The sequence below is a fragment of the Struthio camelus genome, chromosome 2 (genome assembly GCF_040807025.1).
Source record: "Struthio camelus isolate bStrCam1 chromosome 2, bStrCam1.hap1, whole genome shotgun sequence".
Taxonomy (NCBI): Eukaryota; Metazoa; Chordata; class Aves; order Struthioniformes; family Struthionidae; genus Struthio; species Struthio camelus.
The window spans coordinates 98799255-98821183 of record NC_090943.1 but is presented as its reverse complement, the minus strand read 5'-3'; the positions used below and the strand labels follow the sequence as shown (position 1 = coordinate 98821183).

General features: G+C 37.3%; 2 long non-coding RNA genes across 7 annotated transcripts in view; one reads left to right on the top strand and one right to left on the bottom strand.

Moving 5' to 3' along the window:
• The window catches only part of LOC104146069 (uncharacterized), a 488271-nt gene that overhangs the window by 461499 nt on the left and 4843 nt on the right, over positions 1-21929 (bottom strand). The window lies entirely within an intron of this gene.
• On the top strand, positions 3981-21436 carry LOC138065975 (uncharacterized). Its single transcript, XR_011139060.1, has 3 exons — positions 3981-4304; positions 17426-17574; positions 21054-21436. It is a non-coding gene; the product is annotated as an uncharacterized lncRNA (long non-coding RNA).

Here is a 21929-nt window from a genome sequence, read left to right as displayed (position 1 = left end):
AATATCTAATATACTGATGATAATGTCAATAATCCATATTCACTACATAACTGTGGTGAACCACTGCATTTTTCACTAACATCCTGGAATGGCAAGGTATGGCTGTTCAAGAACACAGGCCCGCTCTAGCAGAGTTGTGTGAGTAGCATGGCATTTGTAAAAGCACTTAAATGATTTGGGAGCATAAGTCCCCCTCTCAGAGTCACAACACAGACAAATGAATTTAATCCTGCATCAAAGATGCAGGATTCCTTTTCTAAACGGATTAGTGATGAGAGCAGTTCGAGCTACAGACATCAGAAGGAGTTATTTAGTTCTGCCAGCTGAAAGGAAAGAAAATTTTCTGGCTTCTTTACAGAAATACACTTGCTAAAGTCTTTAGAATGAGATAGGTGTTGCCCTTGGGAAACCAGACTGATCATAGATCGGATGTGCATTTGGCCTGTTTCATAGAGGGGACTATTTTCCTGCAGTTATCTGAGAAGAAAGGGAGGCTTTGATGCACTAGGTACAACACACAAGTATTATGCACTGATTTATTCAATAAAGATTAGTATTATACATTCAAAAATATTTATTTTTCTTTATTATATAATTAAATTCCTTTTCATGCAACTGTTGACATTTTTCTGTTGGTTTGTGTTATTTACTATGGGGTAACTAGCTGCGTTTAGTAAGTTTGCCCAAAGGGTATTCCTTGGGAAGCTAAAAATCTTCAAAAGGTACGAAGTGCATTGTACAGGGGAAAAATTGGAACCACACTGCTGCTCGAATGCAAAGGCTATACTTGCCATCTGTGATAAGCTGAGATTTCCCAGCAATACGGCTCATGCAGTAGGCAGGTCAGAGGTTTAGCAGACTGCCCTCTCCACATTGCTGAAAGTTACAAGTCAAAGCTACAGAAATCATGACTTTAAAAGTATAAATTTGCTTTGGTGTTTCTAAGCAAGTATAAGTCTTCTATTACACCAAAGCATTTCTGCCCTTACTGGGATACTTCCACATCAATAGGAGATCCCTGTATTTATTGTTTGGCAGGAAAGGTTGATACTACCTGGGTCTCCATAAGCAACTTCCACTCACATCAGAAGATTCTTACCTTCACTATGACAGTATCAATCACATGCAAGACTTCCCACTCCTACGTTATATCAGTTACCATGATTACTGTAAGCAGAGAACACATTTGAAGTATTGGCTTTACCAGGAAATTGGCAACGTGCTTTCAGGACCTTACATTATTTAAACAGATGTTGCTTCTAACCCTAATGTTGACAAATAACCACTGCTATAGTTGCATTAGGGTTACTATATTTCATCTTAAATTTTTATGTTTCTTTAGGGAGAGACCTGGCATCCTGTTGAACAGTAACAGATGTGATTGTTTTGCCTCAGTACCAGTCACCAGATAGACATAAATTCATAGAGGATGCTTTTACTATAATGAGCTTTTTATTGTTGAACAGTAGATTACCACTCACAGTGAAGCTGCACACAACTGTCCTTTAAGTCTTCTGACATACAGGATACTGCACATACATAGGTGCTGGGTGCTAAACAGGTTCATATGTGACATTTAATAGCTGAAAGTCCTGAAAGTCACTGTGTGGATGTGCTTTTGCCACAACATGTACACATACATATTGTCTTGAGGATAGGAAGATGCTTGGGATAACTCAATATATGAGACCAAATTCCAAGTTAGATTGAAAAAGGTGTTTGGAAAAGCTTATGGATGTTTTGCTTACTGTTAGAAGGGTGACAGAAGAAAGCTGGGAAGCTGGCTTGTAAAGGGTCAGGTGTCGGGGAATGCATTAGGAAAGACTAAGGAGTGGTGGTGCTGGGGAAGCCAGGTGACCCTGCTCTAAGCAGGGAAGGAAGGGAAGATGCCTAGGGTAGCCTCCATTCACACAACAGGTATAGTCTACTGCGAAGAGGAGGCACTAGAGAATGTAGCTTCATGCTCTGACAGAGGTGTCAGCAGAGATGCCAAAAGTATGTACATCTTGTCATGAGATTTGTAACCACTCACAATCTTACAAATGGAAATTGGCACATTCACAAGATACAAGAACATCATTCCTGAATATCAGCCCATATTAGAAACTGAAGTTTTTGAAATACATATTTCTGTGCTGTAATAGCTATAGCAAATAATTCACATTAAGAGATGCCATTTCTCCCAGACATCTTGATAGTGAGTCATAATCACCTGACTGCGAAATGGCTAAGACAGTTCCAGTGCTTTCTTATCAGCACAAGGAAGTTCATATCCTAGACTGAGAAAAAAAATGATTTCGGAGAAACAGTGATATGAAAGAACAAAAGTAGCAGTTATATAAAGGCTCAATCACAATTAGGTGCAGATATTCCTCTGATGTTCCTTTTTTAAGAATGGAACAATCCAAATTCTTTAGTAGAAGATATGTAAAGCTTTATTTTAAATAAGGCACAGCGATGACATCAACAAAATGAGTCAGTGCAGCTAATTTATATGAATAATAGTTACTACCCCTTCACAGACCAGAATTTGCATACTCTGATATTTATATATTTGCTTAAATTACACTAAGGTCCTTAACCTTGCCAGAGTGGTGCAAGACAGCATCTACAGAAATAAGAGCTAAGCCCACCACTACCTATTTTGCTCAAGCAAAGGAGATATGCTCACAAATATTGTCTATGCAATTAAAAAGAGCAATACAGGTTTTGGTCAATAAAGAGATTTTTAGAGCATACTAACTGAAAATGTAATAATTGTTTTATCACAAGCAAAGATAGAAGTAAAAAAAAAACATGGAAAGAACATATATCATGCTTATTCTGCATCGCATTCTATACTGAAACATTAGTGCTGTGTGGTACAGCACTTCCTACATATCTTTTATGCCTATGACAGCATAAAGCCATCATATTTAGAAACAGTTCTTAGCTTCAAGACCTGATTCTCTGCTCTGTGAAATTAGGAGTACCTCAGCTGAAGGAAAAATCAAGTTGTAGGAAACCTGAATTGCCTTGAAATCCAAATTGTCTTGGCACTTTGGAGCTATGCTCTTGGATCCCCTCAAGCGAGCATGAAATGCATGCTTAGGTTGCTGAAAGTGCATCAAGAACGTTATTTGGGTTACATGGTAAATGAATTACACTGAAGACCCACAGGATCCTGGAAATTTTATTCCTGAAGGACTTGGTCTTAAAAAAATAGAGAACCCTAGTGCCACACACTGAGAAAAAATGAACACAACATTTTATGCAGGATGTGTGGAAGAGGAAGGAGTAAAGCTGATGGTTGGAAAAAATGAAGTGCAATATCTCGTAAAAGGGAGTTTGTCATTATTACAGCATTATTATACAAAACATGCAGCAATTAAAAATAAATGGAACAAACAAAAAAAAAAAACGCAGATCAGTTCTTCAGTCAGTTTATGCTTCTCTGACTTAGTTTCATGGGCAATATAATAAGTGGGAAGCCCACTGTTAAAACTCCTTCCTTAAAAAACTATGCATGACTGCAGGTTTTCTGTCACACTGCTGTTCATAAGACCTTTTCTTCACAAGGCTGGTACTAAGTGGCTATTTCTATACTAGCAAGTTGTGAGGTGCAGTACAATCTGGATGTTAACAGTGGGTGCTGAGGACCTGGCATCTGCAGTACATGCATCTTGAGGACACTACTGTGGTCTAGCTCTAATCTGGTTCCGAGGGCTGCATGCTCATTAGTGAAGTGTACCAAGTGCATTCTTTGACTGTATCCTTGGGTTTACTTTCATTAAAAAAGGAATTCAGCTCACATACTCTGGAACTGCTCTGCAATGTGAAGTGCATGGTAAGTGGGGACAATTGGGAGATTAACTTCAAAAGCTCACTCCCAGCTTACACTACACTGCACTAAAACAGATAAAGCTGTAGTACGGTTTGGAATACCATTATGAGAAAATGAGATCCATTAATTATTACAATGTATTTTTCCCCTGCAAACATTTACTTCTGGAGTACCCACACATAACTGAACTCCTAAACTCCTATTTTTCCAAACAACTGGGGTATCTTTACAATGTGTTATTCACTGCCATGGATACTCAAGCTATTTCTGAACGAACTAGCTCAAGTACCAGATACTTGGGCCCTTGCTTGGATATACAACAAAGAAATTCCAAAGTGCCTTTCCTTCTCTGTTGAATTCTTGCACAGACTCCAAGAGAAATCTCTCTCCTAGAGCTCTGGGAGGATGATGGCTTCTTCTTTCCTGAACCACCAAAGCTGTGTACCTTCCCAAATGGGACAGAAAGCAAGGGAGTGGAAAGGTAAGATTAAGACAGGTTTGGGATTCATATGATTTAAGCTCCAATGCAAAGTATTAGTTGTTTCCAATTCTGTTCGACCTTAATATAACTGCAGGGAATTATTTTCCTGCATCATTTTGTTGTATTTTGTTGGAGCTATTCTTGACATTGGATAAGTCCATTTCATTGTTATTTTGGAGAACTCTGAGAAGTGCCACTCAGAAACTGATCTATTTGATGCTTTTGGGCAGCTTTCATGTACCCATGATGAGAATGTTGGGGCCTGTGCAGAGTCTTCCGTAATTTGAATACGATGTCCTATTTGCCTGATTCTGCAAGCTCTTCAGAAAAAAGCTGAGGTTGTTCAATTTAATTACATTTAATGTAGAGATACTTAAAGTGCAGAGGCTTGTGTTGCTCTAGAATTATTTCTAAGGGACTAAAAGCCCCCTCTGATAGCCACAAAGCATTATAAAGGAAAAGAAGCAATACATGGGTAGTGAAAATGCACTTAAGTTTTTCTTCACTTTTTGCGTGTTTTATTTGCATTATGGTTTTTTTTGTAAGTGCTCTGGGCTCTCTGTTAAGGTACTAGAGGTGTCTTAAGAAAAATATGTACTTCTTAGAGCCACCTGCTTTTGCAAGCATTTGCAAGCTTTTAAATTCTGAAATGAGTTGTCTAATATCTTCTGATCCTGTTTGAGTGAGAAGATAATATGAAAATGCAAAACAGCTACAAATATTTGTATTCATGGTTCTGGTTGTTGGGTTTGCTCTTTAGTTCATATTTAAATTCTGCAAGAGATGACATCTAGAAATCAACTTATTTTTGTCCCACCTAATTATGCACCAGGAAGCAGGGAAAAAAAGCCTAGAATTAGAACAGTTTATTAGCTGGGACAGTGAAGCACCTACACAAGATATTTTGTTTCTTGTTATGATATACTGAAGGTATTTAGTATGAGTGCTCTTCATATCTCTCGGTAAGAGGACAAGGTGGGGCTACAACTAGTATTCAGAAGGCTCCAAAGCCCATTCTACCTTTTACTCTCCTCTTCGCCCTGAGGAATACAGTTTTCAAGATTTCTGCACTGACAGATGTTGCTCTAGCATGATGCATCTTTCTTTCTGCATGAATCCTATTGTTTTCAATACACTCTGCAGATAAACACTACATGGCATGACCAAAGTACAGGCTAACCGCATTAACAAAGCAAGTGGAAATAAAACATGCATGTAATTCTTCAATCCAGACAGGAGGGCCACAGCAGATTTTTAGTACATTCTTTAGGCAGCAGGGATGTTCTCTTCTTTCTTATTGTATTGGTATAAAGGTTTTCCAACAGAGAATAAATGCTATCAGATCAGTCAGCTAGCAGGATCTACCGTTCTTCAACACCTTGCAGTATAAGAACTGGACAGATTCTGAGAACTTCCTATGCCTGCACATAATACTGGTTAATAAAGTTGAAAGAAAAACCTGTGCTGCTGCTATACCACACGACCTATGCATCTGGAGAATAGCTGAAGACCATGCATCTACAAATAACTTGCAACCTTTATGTGTGATCTCTAAATTTGATCCAGAAAGCAAAAACAGGAATTGGGTTTCATCTCCACTAATCCTAGCCAATGTGGAAGTGTTTTGTAGTTCTGTTCCTTTGTTGATATGGACAGAAAATGAACAGACCAAACGAAGTGTGCAAACAGGCACTGAGGAAATAACAAAGCAGTAGTTCTTGTATACCTTTGCTTCTGGAACCTTCAAAACTTTTCACCTTACAGAAACAAATGCAAGTAACAACTATTGCATAATAACATCTCAGTAAAGCAGTCTAATTTACACTGATACCATTATTCTCTCTGAAATTAAGAGTGATATTAGCTTGTTCTATTCAGTTTTTAGGAATATACAGTTAAGTATCCTTCAAGAAGACATGCAGTAATGTGAAGTCTGATCAGAGTAACACGGTCATACTTTATGATGCTACAAATATTATTAGTTATGCATTGATAAGATACCCCCATTCCTGTCAGTAAGCAGATACCAGACACTTGGCTTAAAGTTCATTTTTTTACCAGTGAACATGTGTTTCCACTATGCTTCTGACTGGCTTAATTATCCTTAACTAATTCTGGTCTTGGTTATGATGTGGAAGACATTGGGTATTTGGAGAAACTTTACTTTATGCTGATTTTAAGGAGAGATAACAAACATCATGAAAAATTCACAATATATTTTCCAGCACAGACAAGTTATCCACTATTATTCTTGCAGTTCTGCTAACTGTATTTTCACTTTTAACATGTGATCTTTCTTGCTCAGTCTTTGGGCAAAATTCTACTTTAGTACAACAAGCCCGAATGAAAACTTCAGAATTGGGTCATTAATATAATTTCACAATCATGGGAAAAGGTATGTATGTCTTCCTGTACAGCACAAAACCAAACTTAGAAGACACCCTAGCATGTAGTTGGCCCTGTATGCGACACTTCTGTTGCTTCATTTTTTGAAGACTCAGATGGATTGCCTTAGACAAACATATAGCATCTGGAGATGATTACAGGTGGTAAATGCTTTCCAGAACCCAAACCAATAACCAGTTTATTGATTGAAATATATAACTTTTGGTTCAGGTGTTTTTTTCTTCTACAACTGTTGAGATTTGTTTGGGTTTTCCAGTTATGATGGGTGAAATAAAATATAATTTTAACTATAAAATATTAATAGCACTTAAATTGTTTAGGTAAGAACACAGTAATAACTGGCATTTTCTTTTTGTAGATTGTCGTATTACTAATGCCCTCCAGTTATTTTGCTCTGAGTCGAGACCACCCCCATTATTAACTCACAGCCAGCATTCAGATTGCCATTTGCATAAACTTCACCTGCCTCTGGCAAGAAGACAGGAGAAATGGCTTTTCTGAAATTATCAGACAAGGGTTTTTCCAAAAATAAGTTGAGGATTACAGCCATTGTTTAGTTTCTTAACTGAATGAAGCTTTCAACTTATGTATCAGTTAGGATACATAAAGAAAACCTGAAAGAGAACAAACAGGATGTTTAATGCACTGCTTGTTACTTAAAGGGCATTTGAATTAGCATGTTAAACTAAACTAAAATGCAAAAATGCAACAGTATCCAAACACAGGACTAATTCTTGTAAAGGTTTTCACTGAGGACTGATGAAGAAAGTAAGTCACCAGAACAGACTCGCTGATCATGATAACTCCATTTTATTTCTACTTCATTTAATTGCCTAATGCTAAATATGCATTCTTGTTAGGCTGATCTCTCATTCTAGAAATTATAGCTTTCAATGAAGGAAAAGGAAGGTAAAAGTACATATTGCTTCAGTATACATAAATCAATAGAATAGTTTTGAAAAAGAAACATATAGCTGTATTTTTTTCCCATGCCTTCCACCTTGTACAGTGTTTTAAACCTCTACTAAAAAGCTAGTGATGTTTTTCTCCATTTCCTTTCCTGTTTGCCTTCTACTTAATAGTAATAATTAAAAGATAAATAAATAAAAGCTGTTACATGTTCTGGACTAAAATCAAACATTAAATATCCTCTAAATTATGAGCTAGTTTCATATGCCATAGCCTAAACTGAAAAACTTACATTGCTCTGGATTTACACTGACATACTTGAGATGCTGTTCTATGAAAGCCTGACCATGTCAATCAAATACATACTCAGGAAGCTAGGAAACTACATAAAACTTGATCATCCTGCTAATATTAGTATATAATTAGTTAATAAGCCCCTACAGAGGGGAAGTCATTTATGAGAGATTGTAGTGCTAGCTGTATTGCCTTTTCACAACTAATGTCACTTGTAAAAAGGTGCACCTAACAGTGACTTTCTGAGTTGACACTGCGTTACCACTTTTCTTCCCAACAAGTTTAGCAATTCATTTAGAGAGTTCAAAAAGATAACTTCAGAGACAGAAACCATAAGTCCATAGTGTAGATGGAGTCACTTGTTATCACGGATACTTTATAAGAATTTTATGAAGCTGTAACAAATGGTGAAACTTTAAAGTCTAAAAAGAATTCATGTTTCAGACGGTAGCTCTATTTGATTTCATCAAATACATTTTCCACTCGTGAAGAGATTACAAAACATCTTAGCTTCTTGAATTTTGAAAGCTCTTTGACATGTAATATTTTTTCAGAAAATTTTGACAAAGAGACAAAGCCAGCTGAGTAGAATCAGATTATGCAGAAAATGACACATAGAATATTAATCTGTAAGAAAATCTGGGTAATTTTGCAAAATATAATAAAATAAACTAAAACCATGGAAATCAGGATTTGTATGTTATTATAAAAGAAAAGTATTTTTCTTGTAGCAAGTAGAATCATCACTTGTTAGTGAATGCTTCAGTCTTTGGATGCAGCATTCTATCCCTAGTAATGTACATATTAACAAAACATGATTTAGCTCAATCAGTGTAGTTGTTATTCAGCTGCTATATTCTGTAAAGGCAATTCAGTGCATTCATGAGCTTCCACCAATGGAAATTCAGTTCTCTAAACAATCCTCTGAAGAGACCTGGACCTTTTTTTTTTTTTTTTCCTGTGATGCTGGGTTTGTTTCAAAGACTTTTCCCATAAATATACTAGTTGATAGAATGGTGTTTGACATAAGAGACATATATTAAATGGGAGACTCTTTAAATGCCAAAACAGTCCAATGTCATTTCCCAAGCCATTCAACTTCACTTCCCAAACTGTGTTTCTGCCATGGACTTCCTCTTATTACTCCTCTCCAAAAGATGTGTTATGATTTTCCTCATCCATGCCATGTCAAGCATCTTGCAGTTTCAAAGACACGCAGAATCTTTTGTGTTAAAGGCAAATAAAAGCACCTTCCAGAGAGAAATGAATTAAAACCAGGTCACAATAATCAAAGAAAAAGCTGTATTATACATCCAGGGCAGAGGAGAAGAGGCAGTTAAAATAAAAGGAAGGAATAGAGGTAAACTCCCTAACATAGTAACAAAATAATAATAAGCAATAACAAAACTATCTCCTTTGATGTATCCACTGAGAGTTACAATACTTCGTTGTGTGACACTGCCACAAACAGCCCGTTGATGTTAAGCCAGTCAAAGGTCATTTATTTGGGGTGCAACCCACAGAAGAACGAAAACCTGACCTAACTCAAAGTCCTGCTAAATACAAAAGCAAGCAATCCTGAAACTGCTGAACTTTGCAAAGGGAAATTTCCCTTTGTATCTGTGATTACTCCCTTCCAGAAACATCAACGTGCATGTTCTTGACAGAAAGAGAAAAGAACAAGGAAAGGATCGTTCTTCCCTAAAACAAGATTTGTCCTCACTAGTTTGGCTTTTTTTTTAGCCCAACTTAACAGTTAAATTGAAATACAAACATCGACTTTGTAAACATTTAAAATAAAATGAACTGCACTCAATTTTACTATTTCCCCTCAAAGAAACTGCAGTACAGAAAAACTACTCTCCTTAGGATTTATGTACACAGTGTAATGCCATGGCAGAGAGAGATAAACCAACTTACTGTGAAACTAGATACAGTACTGCTGTGTAAGCACCCAGATCCACTCAGGCCAACCCACGCTGGGAACATGTCTGCCTTGCTGCACTCTTTGCCTAGTGCTTAGGGACCACAGTAGCTTGCTCAGAGCCAGCTCAGGTATTTCTGCCTCACTCTGTGCTGTGCCGGGTAGGTATTTTGCTATTTCAGCACTTTGTTTAAAGCTCTTCTTCCTGACTGTTAGTGTCACAGCCTCTTTGCAACAGAATTCAACAGGATATCATATTACTAATCCTTCTTCTTTGCAGGGCTGAAAAATCCAAATAATTATTTTCAGCTCAGCTAAATTCTCCAATTGCTCTGTAAGCCTTTCACTTCCCTACTGGGCCTACACAGTTTGAAATTCTGTGCTTGAGATAACACATCCAGCGAAATATCACAAACATTTATGTATTTTAAGGACTTTGACTCCCTATTCTGTTTTCAAAAGAAATTGGTAGTAGGTGATAAAATTTTGCAAGAGAAATAGAGTCTTGAATTCCACTCTGGCAGGTTAAAATATATTCAGCTGTAATTTTAAAACATTTTAGATCACACTCACTTCAGCTCTTTTTTTCTTCATTTTCTTTTTACTTTTTTCTGTTGATGTTAAAAGTAGCACCCAGTTTACAATTGGCTTTTAAAACTTTTTTGCTTTACCACTGCTTTATGGCAGAGCAAAACATTTGTAGCCTAGATTAAACAAGCGGATGGTAACCATGCCTCCACAAACATTTCAAGTACCTCAGGTTAACGGGAAAAGTAATTGAAAAACTGAGTGGGAATAAACTCTATATTAAAAAGCTAGTCAAAGAAAAAAATGTACCACACCACTTTGCCTAGTTTTGCAAAAACATACCCACTGAACTTTCTAAAAGGGAATATTCACAGGAGCAAAGTTGCTCACCCTTGAAAGCGTTCAGAGTTTCTAGGACATTTTATTTTATGAAACTGAGGGTGCTAAGTGTATGGTCATGTTTTCTGTTTTCCTTTGGCAGCTACTTTACTCTCTTTCTTTGACTCCAACAAAGCGGGAGGAGAAAAATAAATGATATGGAAAATATGAGTCTAAAGGTCAGCATTCACAGTGAGACTTGAAGACAATGTAGCAGCTAAACCTGCACACATTTTTGCAATGCCTAAATTTCAAGTTGACAAACTCCTTACGCAGGTTACTACTCTAAATATATTGGTCAAGATTTTAAAACACTTCTGTAACTACCTTTAAATCTTACTTATTCATGGGTTCAGGCAGGATGCCTTGTATAAAGGAAAACAAAGTATGTATTTAGACAGTTTTCTAATTCCCACGTGAAGTTTAGACCTTCTAATTAGTTTAATCAGCTTTATTTTTGTCTTAACATCAAAAAAAAGCAAAGGACTGCTTCATCACATCAGATACAAAGTGGGGAGGACATAAATTAAGGTTGTCCAAAGATTAAACCTATTTATAGGATTTTAAATCTTATTATGGAACAATCTCCAAATATTTGGTTCTTAACGTTCACTTCTTAGCCCCAGATCTTGAAAACTTGCTTTTTTTTTTTAAATTTTAATGTAATACAAAAGAGAAAAGCAGCTATGCATGCATTAAAGTTTTCTGAGAAAAGCTAATTTAGCCAATACAGTTTGAATGCTTGCCCTAAATAAGGCATAGAGTATAACCTCTTTTACCTGAATGGCCCAAACACAAGCTTACATGGTATTCTTACATAGTCTTTCTTCTGAGATAGTCCATGACGCTGTAAGAGTGCTATAACCATTGCTCACAAGAATAAAAGAGCACAGCTCTGTAAAAAGTATTTGGCAAATGGGCTCCAGTAGACTCTCGCCAAAACCATCATGTTGGTGACTTGTTTTTGGATAGGTAACAAATTCAGTAGCTACGCTGGCAGCACTATTCTAACACCTTCAAACGCTTGACTTGCCAATTACTCTTTACTGCATTTCAGTTAGTGGTTTTCAGTTTGGAGCACAAAGCTCCAAAAACCCCTCTGAGTTAGGATTTTGCTAAAAGATTCTCTGCCAAGTTGCCAGTGGCTAACTGTACACAAGTGCTTTTGTTACCCTTCTGAAGCCCCGGACTACCAATCAAACCTTCAAGTTGGGGTTGTAACTCAAAACTCATTGCCATTTACCCAAAAGCTTTCTCTACAGTAAAAGGACCACCACTTCACCACTTCCAGACATCTATTTCCCAAAAGATTCTTCAGCTCAGACTACAAATTTAGTATTGGTTTTCTAAGTTTCCCTATATTTATTTCTACACTTTTCATGAGGAAATAACAAAATTACTCTAGCAAAACCTTTAGACTCTTTACTTGACCTTCTCATGTCTTTCTTTTGTCCAGGACTCCCAGCTGCAAGGAAAAGGCATTTTATTTCTTTCAGCTGTTATGTGATTAAACCTGCAAACCCTTCATGAGCTAAATTTAAATCCCCTTTCACAACACTTGAGAAGAAAATGATACATTGTACACTGTATGTGGAACTCAATACTTTGCCATTCTCTTTCCTTGCACTGAGCTTGACAGCTTGATCATACTGCTGTTAAACTGCTTGCTACTGGTGCATCCCTTGCTCAGGCTGTTTCAGACTCTGCATGCTTCTCCAGCTCATGAATTCTGTGTATGGTTTGAAAGGCCTACTTTTCTTTCCCAGGGCAGTTTGTCTCTACCTTAGTTCCTCCATTTCTTGTCAAGCTTCATTTTTGCTGTTTTTGGATGATGTGCAATCTTGTTGGCCATTTTCCTCCTCAAATCGCTTAGCTCCAACTGGTCCACCTTTCTAGGCCTCGTTTCTATTCTACCCCTGTGTGGATTCTCAGGCATGGAATCAGAGACGAGATCACACTTCAGCCTTTCCCTCTGCATGGGACTAATAGAAAACCAATATAAAACTCTTGTAACTCATCAAATTTTCTTGCTAGTCTTATCCTAAACAAGAAATACATTTTTAACCATTTTCCTTCTTATTCCTCCAATTGGTTATGGGATTGAGCCTTTTTTTTGTTTTATGCATGTATTTATACTTTTGTTCTGGATCAAGGTCACCTTTTCTTTTCTGATCCTATTCTCTCTCAAACTTAGCTGTCCAAACTCTGGCCCAGTTGGCAGAAGTAAACAAGAAACATCCTGAGAAGATGCTGCAGTGGGGACTTCTGGAAATCACGTTCTTCACACTAGTTTTTGCTCTGGATACTGTTACTCCTGTATGGTGCTGAACGGCTTGTACAGACATTCATTTTCTCCCTCAACTCCTGCTCCTGTTCTCTCTCTTCACTTTCTCATCTTCCTTTTTAGGAACTCCTCCTGAGTTAATTTCACCTGAAAGATTCATTGAAGAATCCCACTTCTCCACTGTAAAAATGCCAAGTAACCTGCAGCCACACCCCGGCCTGTAAATTACAGTACTTTCTTCTCATCCTTTGTTTTTTTTTTTTTTTTTTTTGTTTAGAGAATGAGCTCATCAGCTAAACAGCCTACTATGCTGCATTTGCACTAAGTCTGGCATAGTGTGGCCCTGCTCTCAATCGTCCTGCCAGTCCTGGTCCTACACTAATCCATCCTTTGGTATCTCCCTGCTAAGCCCACAGGAACCAACAACTGGGAGAGGAGAGCGCCTGACTGTGCCTTTAGAACCAAGAGAGGCAATGTCCCAGGCATCTTCTTTTCTTGACCACCCATTTCCAGAACTTTTTGAGGCTGCTTTTTTGAAGCTACCTGAGCAGTCTCCATTAACTTTAGCAGGTAGTTACATATAAAATATGAAAAGGTGAGTTATACTCCTGTTCTCTGCTCTTTCTGACCCAACAGCCTGAGATACAACCTTTCCTCACCGGCTTTGTTATCACTAACCTCTCACTGACCTGGGGCTGATATTTTTTCAAAATTTTTCTCACTTAAAAGTCCACTGACTGTGGAGTTTCACATGGATTGTACTTGGCATTTCTCACTAAGCAAGTACAGCCATCTGTTTTAGTTTGTCATCACACCAGTCAAAATGCCAGAAACAAGTATTTTGACATTAAAATGTAAAGACCTCCACATAGCAAGACAGGGGAAGAGAGAATTAATTAGGAGGGGCTTTGAATAGGAAAGAGATCAGTCCTCAGATAAGCTATGGATACTACATTTGTATTTGAATGTTAGCATGTTGCTAAAGAAATAATGAGGAACAGAATTTGGAAGCAGTATCGTTAAGGAGTAGAGTAAGGGAAGCAGGTTGTCAGCCTCCTCAGCTAGACTTCTGTTCAGAACTGAGGATAACATCCAAAATAGAAGATGTTGCTGTGTATCCCAATCCTCAACTCAAGTATTTGGAACACATTCTAGGAATCCTAAGAGAGGCTGAAGATCTGTATCATTCTCTCAGTGTTAGCTATAGAGGAACTAAGATAGAAGTGAAAAATTTGCTTCCATTACACAGCAGAACAGGAGCAATAGCAATGCCTTTCTTATCCAAATAAATCATCATATTGAAACAAATCTGAATAGAAGCATTTTTGCAGATTTGCAGGATTGGGCCCACAGATTCCATCCATAGAAATATAATTTGTTCCAGGTAAGAGAGAATATCTGTTACTAGATTTCAATACTTGTAGCTTTAAAGGCCAAAATTAATGCCAAAAAGAAAGCAAACAGTAGCTGCAATAAAAAGCTGCTGAGCATTCCAAATTAATAATTTAATCTCCCATAAACATAATTCCTTCAAAATAAAGATGTTTAAAAGTAGCAGTCTAGCAGCCGTAAGCATGCTAGTGCCATCATCAGAGAGTTTCATCCTTTGGGATGAATTAGAAGTAGTAGACTACGCTCTTTGCGTTACAATCAGCCAACCTCGCTATGCCTTTCTCCTTAATAATTATTACCATAGATGAATTTGATAAAAAATAGTACGCATTACAAATTCCAGTTTCCAAAAGAAGAGGGAATCGTTTCGTTTTGGATGTCAGTGAGAATGTTCCTTCATTCACCCCAATAACTAACAACTTTGTTATTGTTAACATCATTAAATTGCATGATTTAATGAGAATGTCAGTAGTGCACACCGTCTCTGAGAATTTCCAGTGCAGAAAAACTCCAGCTAACTAGGAATAATCAGTCAGATCTTCAGCTTTTCTAAATGATGCTAACTTCAGTGGAGTTATAAAAGGTTATAGTGGTTGAACATCAGGCACAATCTAATATTCATCAGCTTTTTGCTAAATTGGAGCCTTTTTCTTAAATCTTTCCCTTTGTGAACATGGATAGTAATAGCAGGCTGCAGCTTTCAGTATTCATTATCCAGCAGTGAATCTACTTTAAACAACTGCTACATATGTTGACAGCTAAAGCTAGTATATTTCATTTATTCAGTTTAACCATGACAGTCCTAGTGTCATATAAGCTCTCAAAATTACCTTGCAAAAGTGCTTATAGTTTGTACCTCACTGGCAGTTCTGATTTTGGCTTTTTTTCCAAGTGTCTAAAAGAAGCAGAGAGAGAAAACTCAAAACCTCCGCACTCTTTTTTGAAAGTGTCGTTAACTTTAGTTCAGTTAGAAGGTCTAGACCTAGTTAATCTCTGCTTACCTGTCCTCAATTTCCATTTAAACTGCTTTGTTTGTGCTGAGCAGGACAAGCAAGATGTTCACTGAGACAACAGGATGCCTGGGTGGCTAGAGCGCTTGGCCTGTTAGATGCCACCACAGAAGCAGAGCATCAAACAGTATATCTGTGTGCAGAAAGTTCATAGCATTTGCCTGCAATCGCTAATGAGCTAGGATGGTTAAAAGTGTGTAAGTCCCCAGTGCTTGTACAAAAATAGGAGCATGATTATTGTCCAACACCAAGGTGGATGGGTGGAACAGAGAACAGTTTACCAGGCCGGTGAGAAACAGGTCTTGTTCTGCTGTTTTTCCGCTATCATAATTCTCATTGAAGTCAGTGAGAGCTATGGGACTGTGCCTTTCTCTCTGTGGGCTCCTGGCTATAGTATAACCTCCCCTAACTGCCTGAAGAAGTACACATTTGAGTGTGTGGGATGGAAATATTTAATGTATACAGTGACAAATTAGTTGGTTTTAAATCTACAATGTATTGTAGGAAATGAGGATTGTAGAAATGAGGAAATGAATTTGTACACCTGGGAACTGGGATGTGGTTGGGTCCCATTTTTCTAAAAGGATTATCATATAAAAAGTCTTGCATTTCCAGAGAAAAGAAAAATAGAAACTGGGAAGCCTCTAAATGTCATTTCTGAGTGATTACCTTCACTATTTCAGCTACAAAGAGTCCTTGCCATGCCATAAAGACGTATTTATTGTGACATAGTTATGACTACTAGTATTTTAGTGTTATAGGAAGGAAAAGAACGAGAAACACAAAATTAAACCACCTTATTCCCATAAAACAGCAAACATCTGTTACTTCAGCTCCGATCTGCATGTTTCTTTGAAGAGCTTTCATAACAGTGACTGTGCCTTAAACTCAGGTTTGCTTTGTTGACAGCAGTCTTCTTTAGGTAAGCTGAGACAAAGCATAATTTTTCCACTATCAACCTGCTTCAGTGTATCATAGATAACTGCTACAATTTATAAATGGTAAAGCAATTTTGTTCAAGGGCTGGTGAATCCTGCTTCTTAAATCAGATAACTTGAACAGTTCATAAATGCAGTGAACTCAACCAAGCTCTGTGATATATGAAAGTAAGAAAATATAACTTTCATTTCTTAAAAGAAGGCACAGCTATAAATAAATTAAGGAATATTAATATTAAACTCCACTCTTTTTCTTGTTTACAAGAGCTGGTTGGAAAATTTCTGAGAAAACAGGTTCAAATGATAAATGCCAATTTGACAGGATGTAATTGACAGAAGAATGTCTTTATTCACTGAAACTGCCCAGCAGGAACCTTGTTCACCTGTCAGACTGCTCAGGCTGATGAATTTCTGCTAGATGGCTCCCCTGCTCCAGAGGAGATGAGAAGGACTTTAGGGTCACTGCAAATAGCAAGAATTCTTTCTTTAATGTGTGGAATGTAGTGCCTTGAAATCACTTAACGTAAGTGCTTAATGAACAAATAATAACAACATCTTATACACACAGGCATTGTAGGTGCAAGCTGGCATAGAAAAAAGGTGTCTGCTTTAACATTTCAAGTCTGAATGTGTTTCTTCATGAGAAGAGTTTTGTTAAGAAGAATGAAAAAATCTGCCCTGTGCCTACACCGCTGTGGATGAGACCATACACCACCTAAGCTTTTAAGCTCATGCAACTTTTAAAATTCACAGAGAGATATATGTGGTTATAAGCTGACTATTTTACTGTGCTGCATCTGGATTCATCTTCCCCTTACTCCAGGAAAGACAGTATAATAGTTTTGCAAAGCTATATTCTGTTCAGTTACACTTACGTAAACCTCATTAACTTCAATAGGTATCAAAACTTGGCAAACGGTTCTTCCTCTAAGGACATTATAAAATTGATCAGTTAAAACTAGTTATGTTGCCCTGACTACTTTTAGTTAGAACATCTAATAGTTCCGATAATTTTATTACCTTTGATGGACTTGCACGTTCTTTTTTTTTTCTTCCAGAGGCATGATTATAATATGACAATAATTTTGAACCTAGCTTCCCAAAGAAGCGAGACTTATGCAAGCGTGCTGTCAGGCATCCCCTTCATGAACCTGTGAGCCCACTGAGCAGATTCAGACTTCAGAGCGACACTCCATTCTCAAAGACAGTAAGTTTCTACACATTGTGTGAAAACTAATCACTTGAGATGGACCAAAATTAGCGCTACCACTAAGATAAGCCAGGTACAGTTCAGCGAGTAGGCCAATCAGCATGGATATAATGAACAGGCAATCAGCACACACTTACTTCAGAAGCAGCACATGTTGCCAGTTTCTCAGCCAAACTGGTAAACAACATGGGAAGGAGCTGGGAGAAGTTACTTGAGCACCGAGGATGGGAGGGACTGAGAGATGAACAATTCATTTAAAAAATTTCCCTAGTTCCTCTGTTCAGAGAATAACTTATTCAGGTATCTTAGAGCTGAAGATTTTGCCTGGGATAAAGGAATGTATGAATCTCTTATGCAGAAGATGCATATGTACTACAACGTCTGATTCCCGCCTTTTAGTCTAAATATCTTTAAGTGATGGTTTATCTATAATAAGATACATTTTTCTGTGGAGAAAAGAGTCTATGCTTTATTTGTTGTTGTTTATTTGTGGAATGAAAAACAAGTTGTTCTGCTTTATAGTAGTACCAAGGTAACGTAAAGTCAGAACTTTCGAAAAGCATTTTCAAACAAGAAAATGAATGAAAATAGGTGAGGTACTGTTAATCTGGTAATAACAGAATGCACTGATATCATCATCAAAATGTACATATAAACTTGTGTCACATGAAGTCAGTAAAAATAGTAAATTTTAGTAAATAAAGTAGGATTGTTTTCTTCCTCTCAATATTTGTTATTTAGCCCACCTGATCATGCAAAGGCACTGAATGGTTTATTTAAAATCCAGTAAGCTTTGGAGAAGAAAAAATAAGTCTCTGGAATAAATTATATAGCTAAGATTTTCCTCTGTCATAAAAGTGAAAGTTATTAGAAAAATTCATGACATTCAATTATACACACACACACACACATATATCAACATACATAAAATATTATGTATATTACATCATTCTTTTCTTCTTACACATATTTAGGCTCTTTGTAGAAAAAAGCATGGAATTTCATATTGACAGAAAGCTTTTGACTAATATGAATACTTAAGGCTGGGAACTTTGAAAAGATCTGATTTCTAGTTATATAGCAATTCCATCAGTAACTGCTTAATAATTAAAATTTTGTATACTCATATATATTTAAATCTTCACTCTGTAATATTCAGAAAGCAGTTTCAGAATCCCCAGCACAATATCAACTGAGCTAATTTGAAATTACTGAATCAGTCATAGAGACATAGAGATCTAGAGGAAGCAAAAGGACATAGCACTGTCTGATTAAAACAATACCACAACATGATAGTAAGAATGCTATTACAGTGACAGTCAAAGGACCACATTTTTAGCTTAGTCTTCCATATAAAATCTGGGGCAACTTCCACTTTCAAAGATACATGCCTGCAGTGTACAGGCAATAGAAGTAGAGTCAACTTCCAAAAGTTGTACAAATGACTTAAAAATTAAGTATAAATAAGGTCATAAAAGGTCATAGGGTGGCATTCCAAGCAAATAAGATAATCCAGATATATGGAATGATAATCGTAAAATGTATTTTCTTCCCATTCAACAAATTGTTTATATACTTAAGGTAACTTTGCAACACCAAGGCAGATGTGAGCAAGTCCGTAATATTAATATTATCACATGTGCTATTACAAACAGCACCTTGTCTCCAAGCTTCTTACAGCATGAGTGGATTATTATCTATGCATAACGGACTAGTAAATAGCACTCATATAAACTGAGGAAGAAGGATTCCATCTTAAACAGTGAAAAACTATAAAGTTGACAACTGCACAGAGTTATTAGCCAAATATTAGGCAGTCAGCCAGGAGGGTTCAACAGAAATTCCCTTAAGCAAGAGGAGCAAACAAAGGGGAGGAGTTAATGGAAAAGAAAAAAAAAAAGCAATTAAATCCACTCATGGGATGATATTTGTCACCAAAAAGGACAGAATGACAGATGATTAAGATCTTGTTCAGGACAAAAATCCCTCCAAACAAGAGCTGATTTAATGTAAGATGAAGTCAGTGAAAGTAGCAGCTTAATACCAAATACAAATCTACAAAACTCCTACATTAACAGCAAAGGGACAGCCATTTTATTCTGTCGCTCTGTTGTAATTCCCTTTAGAGTTCACTTGGATAATGAGCGATTAATGTCTGTGTGTATAAAACCAAAACTGTATCCTAATTGGGTCTGGCTGAGCTAATTGCCTCTGATCAATAAAACTGACACATAGTATGCTTACTGTTCAAGAATCTCACTCTGGGCCTCATACTACTTCCCTCAGACCATGCTTCTGACATCCAGGGGAGCTGGATTTGGCCACATTAATAGAAAATAGAAAATAATACAGAAGAACTTAAATAGATCAGTAAGCACAGGGGAAATGTGCATTTTATTCAACTTAAACCCCCTTGCGCCTCATGACACATCCCATCCACCTGCAGCACTTTCACAGCATTTTTGTAGTCCCTTCTCTGCTGCTTCACTTAAACCAGCACACAGAAACCAGTAGAGCCACCTAGTGCAGATGCAGTATATAACAATAGAAGGTGTTTCCCCCTGGAATACCTCCAAAACACATAAGCTTTGCTAAGGGGTCCCCCCCCCAACCTGTATAGATAGCTATAGTTACACCTCACATCAGCATTTTTTGGCATTGCAATGACAAGGAAAAAATACAATTTTTTCTCAACAAAACCAAATATTCTTTATAGCCTAGGGCAACACATAATCATATGATGTAATGCCTGCTCAAATAAAATTGCACACATGAACAACAAAAATTGCATATGCAGACAGTTTCACCAGTTACTACTGCTCCAAATATTATTGTAGAGTATTCATTCAGACTTTAACATATCTTTTTAACTTGAGAACAGTGTCAAGATCAGTTATACAAGCTATGTAGTCTACACAGATGTGTCATCTAGTTAAGAGGTAAAATCTGCCCAATACAGACAACTGCTTTCCGTAAGACCATCGGATCCTCCTCCCAAAGGAGGAGGACCAGCATGGCTTCACTTGAGATTAACTGTTACTAACTGCATCCCCTCATATAAATGAGTCACTGGAAACAGCATAACCTAGTACTGTGCTAGGATGCAGGGGCACAAGCCTCTTGTATCTGCTTTTTCTCTGAAAATCCATGGAATTTTAAGAGTTCTAGAGAAAGGTCACCTCCACTGTCCATAAAAATACGAGAGAAACACTGTAACACAGACATTCTCATTCCACTTAAGCAGGAGAAAGGAGTTTATGTAAGCAATACTGTGACTGTCATTTATGAGGTGGCTACTACACATTGAGCCAGATGCCATTCAAACCAACAGGAGATTTGTAAGGTGTCCTTCTGAGATGATATAATCTATGAATTGCACTTAATAAGATACCAGTAATATTTTGCTGATTCGAGATAAATGTACTCCTAGAGAAATGAATACCAGTATGTCTTGTATTTTGTTTTTCTATACACAGCTGTGCCCTCTAGTGGAACTGGCTAGACACACATTGCATTTTATCTTCTTCTCAAAATCAGCAAACTTGATCTGAATTACATTCATCAGTTGGAGTTATGATCTTCATCTTCTGTTAGGTAACTGTTTTATTAACTTTAAAGAATTTACTAGTGCAGAGTTGTGCAAGAGTTTCAAGATACTGAGAGAAACCAAATTGAAAAGTTTTAAATAAAGTCCTTATTTCTGAAGTTCCCTTCCTTTTAGTAGTTATTTTGACAGAAGAAAATCTTGTCTTGGTGGTCTGTTAGATAATGTCAAAGAGAGTATAAATTCGACCATCTGGGGAAGAGACAAAATGAGTTGAAGCAGTCTGGAGCCATCGCTAATCCAGCACAAGACTACTTTCCTAGCATAAACACAGAAATAGAGACAGAAAACATTAGTAAGAGTAGAAAATACATTTTGACTCGCAACTTTCATTTGCAAGCTGGTAGGTGGAGAAATAATCACAGCACACAGTCTTATTACCCAATCCCAAACCTGACAGACTTCAATCAGCAGCAGGAGGTTTAATTCGTCTTCAGCTGTCTCACTGATCACAGCAACATTCAGAAAGGGGTGGTCTGAGCTGACTATTTAAAAAAAGCAAGAGAAAAGTCTAGGAATGAAGTGAGGGCAGAAGAAAGGACTTTGGGAAAGGAATGACAGCAGGAGCCCATGCCTTGCATTCTGTAAAGTGTTCAAGCTTTGCTATATTCAGTGGTGAAAGCAAAACTGTTGTTCCCACCTCCATGACTAAATGCAGCCATGACAGAAGATAAGAAAATATAAGAAAGCCCCACTGAATTGGGGTAGGTTTCAGGAGAGGAGAGGTGAAACAGCCATGCTGAGAAAG